The sequence below is a fragment of the Apis dorsata genome, unplaced genomic scaffold (genome assembly GCF_000469605.1).
Source record: "Apis dorsata unplaced genomic scaffold, Apis dorsata 1.3 scaffold_575, whole genome shotgun sequence".
Lineage (NCBI taxonomy): Eukaryota > Metazoa > Arthropoda > Insecta > Hymenoptera > Apidae > Apis > Apis dorsata.
The window spans coordinates 374,633-388,332 of NW_006263785.1; positions in this window are offsets into that span (position 1 = coordinate 374,633).

The window sequence follows — 13,700 nt, forward strand, 5'->3', positions numbered from 1 at the left end:
AATTTTTGTACAATATAAAAATTATTAATTATAAAATAAACGTGCTAACATTAGTGTTTAAAATTTATATAATTTTTAATTTAAAGATAGATAGAATATAAATTTATAAATAATATAATAAAATTGACAATAATTGATTAATATCTTTTTAAATTTGTACCAATATTTTGTTAAAATGCAAGAATTTATCAATTTAAAAAAAAATGATGAATCAATTAAATTAAAAGGATTAATTAGGTTAACAAAATTCGATTTAGTTTTAATCGAAAGAATTTTCATAGTCAAAGAAGTTTCATAATCAGAGAGGCATCATTGGTCTGACAAAGATTACCGAATCTAACGAAGAGTAATCACGTCAAATAATTCTGATAAGCTGATAAGAGATAAGAAGTCGATATTTCAACGACCTCTAAAAATATAATCTCTTTTTTTTTTTCGATTGTTAACCGAATTCTTATTCTCTAATCTTTTTCACTAAGAATTATTATTTATACATTCGTTTAGATATATTCGCTTATATTATATTAAATTTAGTATGTTGTATGAATTATATTTAAGTAAATTTATATTATTAAAAATTTTATTAAAATTAATATAATTGTATTAAAATTAATTAATTGAATTTAAATCATTAATAAAATTGAACTAAATTGAATTTAATTAAATTTAAGTTTCATGAAATTTATTAATTAAATTTAAATTTAATCAAATTTAAATTATGAAATTTAAATTTACATCAGTTAAAAGGACTTAAAAAAACGAAATCTTTATTAACAAAAAATTCATACATTTTTTTCAACAACTCAAATATCTTTTTTATGAATCACTTATTTCTTCAAAATTATTTATGATGCGGTTTTGAGAATGATTTCAACGAAAAGTTAAGATTTCTCGGTACGTCACTATTTCTTTAAAGATAAAATCACGGACCGGTAGTTTAGAGACGTTAATCGTTGTTACTTAACGAACAGGTGCATAGGTGCCGCGTTTCTCCCCTTTCTTCCGTTTTCTTCCGCAAGAATCGGCAGGCAGGAGTTTGAAGAAGGACCCCTTCAAGAAATGATGCAGGTAGCCCACGTTTCTGGACGCCCACAAACCTGTTTTACCTGTTATATCCTGGCTGGCTTATGAGTACCATCGATTCTTATGCTCAATCTTTTTCTTCAATCTTCTTTTTTCCTTTCGAAAGGATCTTACAGAAAGAAGAGAGAAAGAGAAGACGGAAACGTCAAATGATTTGTCAATCAAATCAGTCAACTTCGCATATTACATTTAAAAATTCCATATTTCACTTATTGCGAGAAAATAATTTGTCAATTGTTTGATTGAAATCATTTTCTACATTAAATTATATTTATTATTTAAATGGCTATAATTGGCAACAATTTTATTAGTAATCTGTAAAGAAAATCGGTTAAAAAAAGAAGAAAGAAAATGTATGTATATATATATAACAGCTGTTTTTGTGATGTCAACAGCTAAAAAAAAGATTTTAGAAAAAATTTTAACACGAATGTAAGAGACAAATCCGATGCTTGGACATTGAAATTTTTTTTTCAAAAAATGTTGTGTCCATGGTTCTTCTAGAACAAGATTCCTTGGAATTCAAGTCCAAGATCTAATAGATTCCCAAGATGGGTAGAAAGGAGCCGGTAACTTTTCAGGAGGATTCTTTCTTCGATCGATCAGATGTAAACGTAAGCAGGGAGAATTCTATTGTAGATCATCGTTCTTTCAGAAAAAAAAAGAGATTTCGACCTCGAGTCCTCGCACATACCTGTCCCATGATTAATGTTACGCCTCCTTGGGAACCTTTTTGTTGTCTGACAACCCCCGGAAAATCCAGCCGGACCAATAACATTGCCTTTAACTCTGTATCATATTTAAAAAGAATCATTTATAACTTAATATATATAAATATATTTATAAATAATTTATAACATCAGATAAAAATTAATTATTATTTAACATAATATTTATATTATATTTATAGAATGGTTTTTTAATTTTTGATACAACATTATTTCGTTTTGTAGTTTGAATATTTAAAATACAAAAGAATCTCGATAATTCGAATTTCAAAGAAAGAACTAAAATCTTCGAGTTATGGAGTTTTAGTAAGTTTTAGTAAGAGAGATTTAATAAACGAAACTTGGCATATAAAGACTTTGTATGGGAAATAATATTTTTCCAATTGATGAGTACTCGAAGAAAGAGAAATCTATAAGTGTCGTCTTTTGTTTTCGGACATTCGCAATTTTAACTGAAAGCAATTTTTTAACTAAGACAATTTTAATTGAAAAGAAGGAGAAAGTATCGAATGGTCGGTTACTGACACATAATTAAATATGTACTTTGAATTGTAAAAAGCATCGGTGATAAAAGTTTAACTCATAGAGGTAAATTTTGATTTGTAAAGTCGAAGTTCGAAAGCAGAAATATTATAAAATAATGCATTTAAATGTTGATTTGAATTATTGACTTAAATTAATTTTATTATTTTAATTAGAAAAAAACTAAAAAAAAATTGCTTTTCTCTCCCAGATTCAATATTTAAAAAATAAATTGACATATATTAATTTTTGAATAACTTTTAGCTACTTAATCTTTATTTTTTATTATATTATTAATTAGTATTATTTTCTTTTATTTAATATTATAAATTATAAATATATTATAATATTATAATATTATAAATTAATATTTTATAATTTTTTTTAATTAATTAAATCTAATTTTACTTTAATTAAATTAATTTTTATTTAATTTTTTAAATTCAATCCAATTTTTTTCACCCAAAATTATTTTCACTAATACATTTTATTTATTGAAATAATATTATAAATTTTTGTTTAATAATATTTATTTTCAATTTCAAACAAAAATTTATAAAATTAATTGTATGATGAATATATAAACAATCAATTATATAAATAAAAATTAAAAAAAAAATTTATTTACAAATAAAAGTAAAGTAAAAAGTCGAATAACGTGCAAATAATAATCAATAATTTTGAAAATTCGCTTAGTTATTAAAATTATCGTTCAGAGTAATCGAAATCAAACCAGAATATGTTTCATGTCTTGGGAAAAGGAATTTGCTTTGTCGCGGTTACGTCAACGCATCGACCGAAGGAAGAAAGAAAGGGAGATCTTGCAGCCTCGAAGAATGCCGTGTAATGATGTTGCACATCCGGGAGGACGACTGAAATGACGTCGATCCCCTCCTCTGCCCCTTCTCTTCTTTTTCTGCCGCTTCTTTCCTCTCCTTTTCTCTCTCTTATTTCCTTGTTCGTGTTTCATGCTTTGTTTATGTCAATTATTTCCATTCTTCATCTTTTTCGCACATCTTTTCTTCTACGTGTTTGTTATCTATTCTCTTGTTTATTTTTTTTTTTCGATTTATTAATTATTATTCATTATCTCATTTCTAATATCTTTTTCCCAGTTTCTTCACTTTTTCTATCCTTTTACAATGAAAAATACATTACAATGAAAAATGTATTCACATGCTTATAAAAAAATTCATTTATTTCGAAAAATTTGATTTTAATGAATATTTCCGTTTATTTGAAATATGAGTTATATACAAATTTATTGGCATATATTTTTTAAACGATAGAAATTTTTTCAAAGACATGAAATCAATCTTAAAATTTTTATTATTTTTTTTTTATGTTCTGTTTATACAATTTCATCTGGAAATATTTTTTATAAAAGTTAATAGAGCATTAAAACAATGAATATCCTATAGTTTAAAATTTTGCTCTATCATTGCATTTAAAAAAACGAAATTATAAAATATTGAAATATTAAGAATTAATTTCATATTCTCAAAACGATATTTCATTAATAAAAAAATTGCTTCATTTATTATTATTATGGATTATATACAATGTTTCATATAAAACAGAATTATTATTAGATCTGATAATAAAATTTAGTTGAATTCGCATAAGGTGTAAAATTTATGTAATTGTAGTTATCTCTTACTATTTTTTCAATTTTAATCTTTTCTTTTATTTTTCTTCTTCTTTAATTATTCTCCTTTACGTTTTCAACCGTTTATACTGGATTATGATGGAGAATTAAACGATGATAGAATAATATAATTCCTTAAAAGTACAAAGAGAGAAAGAAGAACGTTTAAATGAAACGAAAGAAAAAAGAATTGTAAACTTCATTTAATTATTTCGAAATATTATTCATTTTTTTCATTAACTTTTATGCTAATATCTAAAATTTTCAATAATTTAACTTTTAATTTTAATAATTTTTTAGTTAAAAAAATTGTAAAGTTGAAGTGCGAATCAATAATAAATATATATATAGATATCAAATAAACAAAATAAATGCAAAATTTGAAAATTTTTAAAGCAAAGCATATAAAATTTTAAATTTTACTTTTAAAAGATAAAAAGATACCTAAGTATTACAATATTGAGATAAAAATTAAATATTTCTCACTTTTTTTCATGATATTTAATTTTGCATGTATAATAAAAAAAAAGATCATTTAATAAAAAGAAAATTATATGAGTTTAAAAATAATTAATATATCTTTTATTAATAAAACAAAAGAAATAATAATTGTAAACTTTTATTTGATTATATTTGATTTATTTGATTTATACCATTTCATATGTTTAAAAAATTAAATTTTGATAATTAATTCGATTAGAAAATTAATTATTTTAATTTTTTTCTTTTATTAAATGTTTGTTCAAATTATTATATTATAGATTATCTAGAAAGATTATTTTTAATAATTGAAATTAAAATTATATAACAATATTTAAAGTAGAATTGATAATTTGAATTATTTCTTACTTATGTGTTCAGATAGCGAAACTTGATGTTTCTTATATTAATTTTACAATATTGAAACTTTTTCAGTCATGAAAAATAATTATATTTTTAAAAAATACAATCTATTCTCTTTATCAAACACGATCAACACAAGTCACTTTTAAAGAATATATATTTATAAAGAATATATAATATATTTTTTTTAGATATACATAAAAAAGTACAATTTTAAAATATATGAAATAAAATATTATATTTAATCACAAGGTTTCATTATCATTTACTATTTTAACACATAAATATAAGTTTATGGATTTAAATCATTTTCATTTTCATTTAAGACTAAATAACATAATTTTATGTAAAGAATTATGCAAAGAAAATTCTTAAATATTGAATATTAATAACATGTGATAATGATATACAAATATCATTGTTTCCTCATATCTTACATGATAAATAATTTGTACTTTTATCCCCGAAATGATAAAAATATCACGACTTAATTCAACAAATATTTTTAAAAAAAATATTAATTTTACATTTATATATATATATAAATTTTTTTCTGTATAACTAATCCAAATATTTCTAATGCTTATAATCAATAAATTCGATTATTACTATATATATATATATATATATATATGTACGTACAAGTGTGCATTTAATAATTATTTCGAGATAAATAAAATACTGAAACAATTGTGATTAATTTTTATCATTAGATATCAATGACGATTGATGACGATGAAAATTTCGTTCGATGAAAAGATACAGCTGTTCAAACAAGAGTTGGTATAGGTAATGAAATTGAGAAAATGTCCACGCGCGTGCGTATGCATTTAAATAAGCAAAAGATAAATCGAATTGAATAATCGTACAAACGTGGCAACTTAGTATGTATGATGTTTCGAAACCTTTTTCCCTCTCTTTTTCTCACTCTCCCTCTACTTTGCTCATTCCATCTTCCTCATGGCTTGCTCGCTCTCTCTTAGCCTTTCTTTCTGCGGTCTCCCGCGATTTCTAATTGGGCAACGCAATTTCCTTCCTTCGACTGACAGAAGGAATTCCTCGATTGCGCCAACATCAACGTGTATTGCTAAACTTTTCTCTGTTCGGTTATCCTTCTTATCTTCTACGTCCTTTTGTCATTTTTCATCATTTTGATATAAGGAACAGAGAAAAGTATATTTGATACAATAATAGTGGATGATAATGACAATTTAAAAAAACATAAGAAGTATTTATTGATACAATTTAATAATGTAACGTACATTTCTTTTTCACTTTGAGAAATAAATAATAATTCAATAAGAAGAAATTAATTTATTGATTACAAGCAAATATAAAATTATTTTGATATTGTTTATCAATTTATTACAATAAAAATAAATTTTTTTTAATGAAAGTAAATAATTAAAAAGTTTGATAAGAATTTTAATGATATATATTTTTATTTCACATCTTTTTTATCTTTAATATAATTAAAGATAAAAAATGTTGCATATTATAAATATTGGTAAAGTATTTTCTGTATCATAGTAAATTTGTTTGGAATAATTCTTCCATATTTCTTAGAAAAATTCACTTCAAAAAATTTTTTAATATGTCTTTTTTTTCTCTAGACATCTATTCGATTATAAATATTGATATTACTTTACAGAAGTATATTTTTAATATTTTTCATTTGACATTTATATTTTAAATGTTGATTTTTTTTTTAGAAATGAACATTCAGAATTTAATTCGTCATTTAAAATTATATAAGAATATAAAAAAAAGTAATTTTATATTAAGACATATATTTTAAAATTATTTTTAAAAAATTCTGAAAGATTATTAAAAATTTATTTTAATATAATTGTTATTAGTATTAATATCGAAATAATATTAAGATTAATATCAAAATAAACTTTTTATATAATTATTGGAATAACATTTTTATTTTATTATATTTATATTATTTATCTTAAATAATATTATTTAAATAATAATAAATAAATTATTTTAATATTTTATTTGATATTTAGATATTTATTATTTGATTTTATGAAAATATAAAAATATTTTTCTGTGATAATATTATTTTCTTATTATTTTTTCTTATATTTTTTATTTTGCATTTTTGCTATTTTTAATTTCTTATTATATATATAACGCTGAACATATTTTAAATAAAAAATATTAGAAATTATTATTGAAGTAATTTTATTGAAACGAAATATTATTTTTATTTTATTATCATAATAATAATTACATTAATGGATGGAATAAAAATAAATTTAAAAACAAAATATAGAATAAACATAGAAATAAATTTATAAAAGATTTAGATATTCGAAAAATTTTTCATTTCAAATTTCTTAATTAAAGAATAAATATACGTGAATATTAATCTTTCATTCACTTTATGACATGATAAATATAAATGTTAAAATATAATCCCAATTGCTGGACAGAATTTCATGAAAATAATGTTGTATTGAATTCAATAATATACAATTACAATTAATAATGTTATATTTCATGAAAATAACATTATATATATTGTATTACATGTTTAATAAAGAAAAATAAATATATATTTCAATTAAATATTTTAAAAATTTATATTGAAAAATATATAGATATATAATTGAAATACTTTTTATTTTCATTAAATCAAATAATTGTTTTAAATATTATTTTGATTAATATATCCAACATAATCAAGGAAATAATTTTATGCAAATAATTTTATCTTTTATCTCAAACACTACTATTTGAGACTGTTTAATATACAAAAAGTTTTATTACATATTTCTTATCTCTAATTTTCTATTACTATTTGAAATAATCAAACATTAAATATCATTTGAAAATAATCTATTTCTCAACAACAACAATTTTAGTTTTAAAATTTGTTTACAAACATCTAAAATAAATCTAATAATTTAATTCCATTTATTATTTTTTCATTTCAAACGAAAACTCTCTTAATTTAAAAATTCTCTAAACTATACTTTTCATTACAATTATGGAACGATAAGAATTTTCTAATTGAATATTATAAATTAATTGATTTGCAAGCAACTCTTCATCAGTCAGTTCAGTGGTTGAAGAAGCAGAGGGAGAGTGATAATTCTCGCAATAGCCGCAATCGATCGAAACCGATTTGGTTGCGGACACGCGACTAGAATATCTTCGCTTCGTGATTCGAGTGTCCTGCATAATTGAGTGCATTCCTTGGCCACGCGGATTCCGCTTTGCGTCGACACGGATTCCGTGTCTTGCCGATAATCGTGCGAACATCACGCACTTCCACCATGTGTGACAAAAACGCATTCCTCCAATTGATAGATCATTATGTCGCTTGAAACTTATCGAAAATTCTTATTGAAATAAAAAAAATTTATTTCTTCTTTGCTGGACTATTTTATTTTAAATAATATTATTTAAATATTTATATAATTTTATTTATAAAATGAAATTATTAATTTATAATTATTCGAAATAATTATTTAAATAAATTATTTGAAATAATATTTCAAACACATATAATTTTAAATATGCCAGATTTTATATTTTTTTTTTTATCAGAAAAGTTATCGCATTTCCTGACAAATTGTTATTTATCTTTTCATCATAAGTTCGTTACTTTTATGTATTAATTGATAATTTGATGAAATTGTAATAATTAATAGTATCTATTTATATTATTTCCTCCATATCCAAGTGTCAAACATTTACATCAAAATTATAAATTAATATCTTAATTAATGTCTAAATTTAATCTTTTAACTATTTTAATTAATTAATTATTCGCAGTCAATATAAAATGAAAACAATGATTAAAAAGATAATCATTCTTGAAAACAAATTATTTTATATCCATTTCACGTTTTTATTTGCATAAGGAAATACCAAATAATCGTTCACGTTGACCGATGATTGACCGATTCATGGAAAGTCTTTTAATTATCTATTGATATAATTATCAATCAATAATTATTTCTAATCGCAAAATGAAACAAATAAATTTTGCCTATTTTCTAAATTGTCTTAGACAATTAGAAACAACATAAAAACAAGATAGATATCATTATTCAGATATAATCTCGACAGAGAATATTTTTAATACAATATATAATTTATAAGTTATACAAAATTGTCATTTTGAATATTATATTTTTATTTTGAATATTATAATTCTGATAATAATGATTCATTATAATATCTTATAATAAAAAATTATATAAATAAAAGTTTAAAGTTTATAAATCATTTATTTAATTGTCAGATTATCAAAATTAAGAAGTACGTTGACCGAATCAAAAATGACACATAGTAATTTCAAATTTATTTAATTTTTATTATCATCATTATTTCATTCATTGATTAGATTAATTACTAGATTAATTAAAAAATATTTCAAAATAATATTCCAAATGATAAAAATATATCATATTATAAGTACAAATTCAGATTTTAAAAAGATAATCAATTTAATATTGCATAATATAATTTTACAAAAACAAAGTTAAAATGTAAAAAATATTCGTGATTAATTACGATTAAAATATTAAAAAAAAAATATAAATCTTTTGAAAATATTTATTATTAAATATAAAAGAAAAATATTTATAATTATGTATATGTATATGTATTAAAGAAAATTTACAAAATAACAGAAATAAATGCGTAATAAATATTCATATTCATGTTAATTTCTTAAATTACAATATTTTTTTATAATTTAAATATGATAATTTGAAATATGATATATTATGAAAAAAAAATATTTTCTACTGTTTTGTATATTTTTCAATATTTTTCTTCTAATTATTATTTAATAGATTTTTTTTCAAATTTTAGAAAATATAATAGTAAAAAATAATAGTAACAAAATATAATAAATAATATTTTTTATAAATAATGTTCAAAATTAAGCGTAAAATTTTAATCGTAATTAACTATTATGATATAATTTTTTATAACTATACACGTACAAAGTACTTATTGTTAGAGTAGTTTAATGATTCAGATCAGATAGGAGATTATCTCATAAAAGTTAAGTATCTTTGATCGGAAGTGTTTTATTACCGTGTTTCTCGTGTCCGAATGGATTAAGTATCGTTAATCAATTCGATAAAGAAAAATTGAATTGAAAAATAAACTTGTTCGAAAATTGTACAATTCTTCGTATTCCCGAGAAATTCTTTATCCCTATATTCATTATTTTCGTAAGATTTCGGTTGCGTAGATAACAGACTTGGACTGGTACTTACATACATCAACAATATGGGCGAACAGGTTGAGACAAAGAGTCATGATAGAGTAGTGAAGCGGTGAGAGATGGAAGGGTGTAGAAGGTGAGAAGCGGGGGAAGCAAACTAGAGACTAGAATCGAGTATTAATAGACTCGGGTGGCTGGAAGCCGGAACTGAAGAGCACACCTCCTTCTAGTCGAGTCGCCCGTCGAGTTGTTCGAGCTGTGAAAGACAGAAAACTGGACGAAAAGAGATAGAGAATGGAACGAAGTAGCGATAGACAATGAGAAAGAGAGAGAGAGAGAGACAGACAGACAGACAGAAAGAAATAGATAGACAAAAAAAAGGACAGATAGAAAGAGTAAATAGGAAAGAAGGTGCGCGCGCATGAGAAAGAAAGAGAGCTGTTGGCTTATTTATAAACGCAAGATAAAGCGTGGCAGTGCCGTGAGAGGAAGCCGTTCGAGCATGGCTCCCACGCTTCTAGATACGCATTACGTATGCGCCTTAGCCTTTCGACTCTTACATCGCACAACCGCCCAAATGGACAGCCGTGGAACCATCGTTATCCACTAATGCATACAGTTTTACCAGTAGGTACATATGATTATTCCGTATACATATTGATTTTCAAATAATACGCGAATAACATCTGGGTCACTTTGCACCAATTATAAAAGTAATATTATTAATGAAATATTATAAACCATAATTTATAACTATTATGAATAATAATAATTTTTTATATGGAAAAGAAAATCTTGATAATAAAATGAATGAGATTTTAGAAATATTAATTAAACAAATTTTATTATTTTATTATTTTATATATTTGATGTGAAAAATAGAAAATTCTAAAAAATAAACTATAACTTATAATTTGTAAGCTATAAGTTGTAATTTGTCAATTATATTTACTTAATAATAATACTTAATATTATTAGATTATTGTGTAAGAGATTCTAGAATCTTAAGTTATACCGTGTTTCTCTGATGCATACGTGACACCGCCACAATTCCATGATACGTGATCGCGGATGTAACGTAATGATTTTAGCCTAAACTGTAAACTATCGAAGAGTATCGAGTCATGCAAAAGTTGGTGGTGTAAATCAACACATCGGTATTGGTTGCGTGTCTCTAACGGGCTCGTTGTGTGTTCCCAAGCCACGTGAAAAGCTATGCATACACAGAGATATCCAACTTATAGATAATACGTAATACCGTACCGTTCCAACCGGTACTTTTAACTCAGAACTCGTTTTAAACTTGTGTTTTTCCCTTATCTCGAAATATTAATGTATTATTTTCATTGCTTTCTTTTAATCGCTCAAAAATTCGTTCGTTTATCAGATATTTTTTAAATTCTATTTTCGATCAATAAAATTTTCTTGAGAATATTGTTTGATAGTAAATAATAGATAAGATGAAGATAAAGCAGGATTGAAGATTCTTTTATTCGAGATAGAAATTTGAAATTTGTTACAGAGTTTGTTGGCAATCAGCCGAAATTTCATACGAGTAAGCGAGGAAGAAAGTCGGGCATAGGATTTCCTCGGAATCAGAGGAAGAGGTCGAACTGACGGATACCCGAACGAAAATAGAATCGACCTCGCATAGACGCGTTTCTAGACACAAGGATAGACGTTAGGAATTCGAGTTTCTCCGTAACATGTTCTTGCAAGAATTGATATAAATACGATGGCACACCAAATTAACGTGTAAGAGGCACAAATTTTATTGACTTATCATATAATGTGGAATATCATCGTTTTGCAATAAAATAAATTTTATAAATATGTAAAACAAAAATAATAATAATAATCATTTTATTTCAGATTGGAAAATATTTGACAAAAGATTAAAAATAAAATCGATTTGTGCATATAATAAATAATTGTTATATTTTTCTACGATTTAAGTAGTACTATAAATAAATTTAATTATAAAATAGTCAATGTAATCGATATACTATATAAGAGAAAAAATAATAATTTTCTCTTATTTATTTCAGATTTATCTAAAATGTTATAATTATGAAATAATGTGAAAAAATTTTTTTATTCATTAGAATAATTTTATTTAAAATAGTAAAAAATATATCAATTTATGAATTATTAATATTACATAATAAAATGATATATATTATATAAAAAAAATACAAGCAATTTGTTTCTAGATTTTTCTAAGATTTTTTTCTTGTAAAATATAAGATAAGATTAATTTAATTTGTAAACACAAGAGAAAAAAGGAAAAATCATTGAAAGTTAAAATAATATTTTACAAATAATTAAATAAATAATAAGTAAAATATCTTACAAATACTTTATATTTTTAAATATAAGTAATATTTACTTAGTAAATTAATTTTTTTACATCATTCTAAGGATTTTTCTAAAATCTTTTTTTTACAAAACAAACGATAAGATTAATCCAATTTGTAAACACGAGACAATAAAAAAAATCATATTATGATAAAATAATAATATTAAAATAATATTACTTAAATATTTTATAAACGATTAAATAATAATAAGTAATATTAAAATTACAAATATATTTTTAATAAATATAGATAATATTCACATAGTTATTAAAATTTTTTTAGTTATATAGTTATGTAAATTTACTTTATCTTCACTAAAATTTATCAAATATATGATTGAAATTCAATATATATGAATCTTTTTGAAAAATATCATACTTCTTAAAACATTTTAATACGTTTACACTAGTCAAAATAAAAAATAATCCTTTTAAAGTAGAGGATAAGACTGATATATACAGCTAAATTTCCAAAGAAGAAACCTCAGAAAGAGGTTGGGAACCAGCGAGAGATGGAGGAAGAGGAGAACGAGCGGAACTGAGGTCCGTGGAGCTTCCTTTCCTTCGGACATGCCTCGCTGCTTCTTCGTCCTATCCCACAGATTACGAACAACTTTGCTCTCTTTCTGTCTTCTTTCATCTATCTCTCTTATCTCTGTTGTCTCTGTCTTAAATGCGACGATACAATAACCACGACAATGCCGATTGCTATTACAACCGTCTCGGCCTCGAAAGTAGGAACTACGTTCGACGCACCTACTTCCTGGACGACCATCATCGCCAACGTGCTTCTCCTCATCAGTTACCACGTCATCACAATTTCCATCCGATTTTCTTTCTACGAATGATTCTTCTCGAATGTCATGAGTATTTTAAGCGGAGAAAAATAGATGTACGAACAGATGTAAATGCTTATCTTAAACATTATAAAAGTGAGAAATACTAGATTGTTATCGATTTCATTTAGATAGATGTTTTTTTTTCCATATTTTTATTCTCTTAATCATTGTTATTTCTCTAATTATTATTTTTCTTAATCATAGCTTCTTTTTCATTTTTTAATGTTTTAATGAGAAAAATAAAATAGATAATAGATAATAGTAAAAAATAATAAATAAATAAAGTAAAAAATAAAATATAGTGTATATTTCGTATATTATAAGTATATTTTTATTTTAAAATCTTTTTTTTTTTAAATTCTTCTTTTAAATAAATCTTAAGAATTAACAAATAAAAAAATCTATTTACTATTTATATAATTAATCTTACTGCTCCATTATTGATTTTATATATTATATAATATATAATATATAA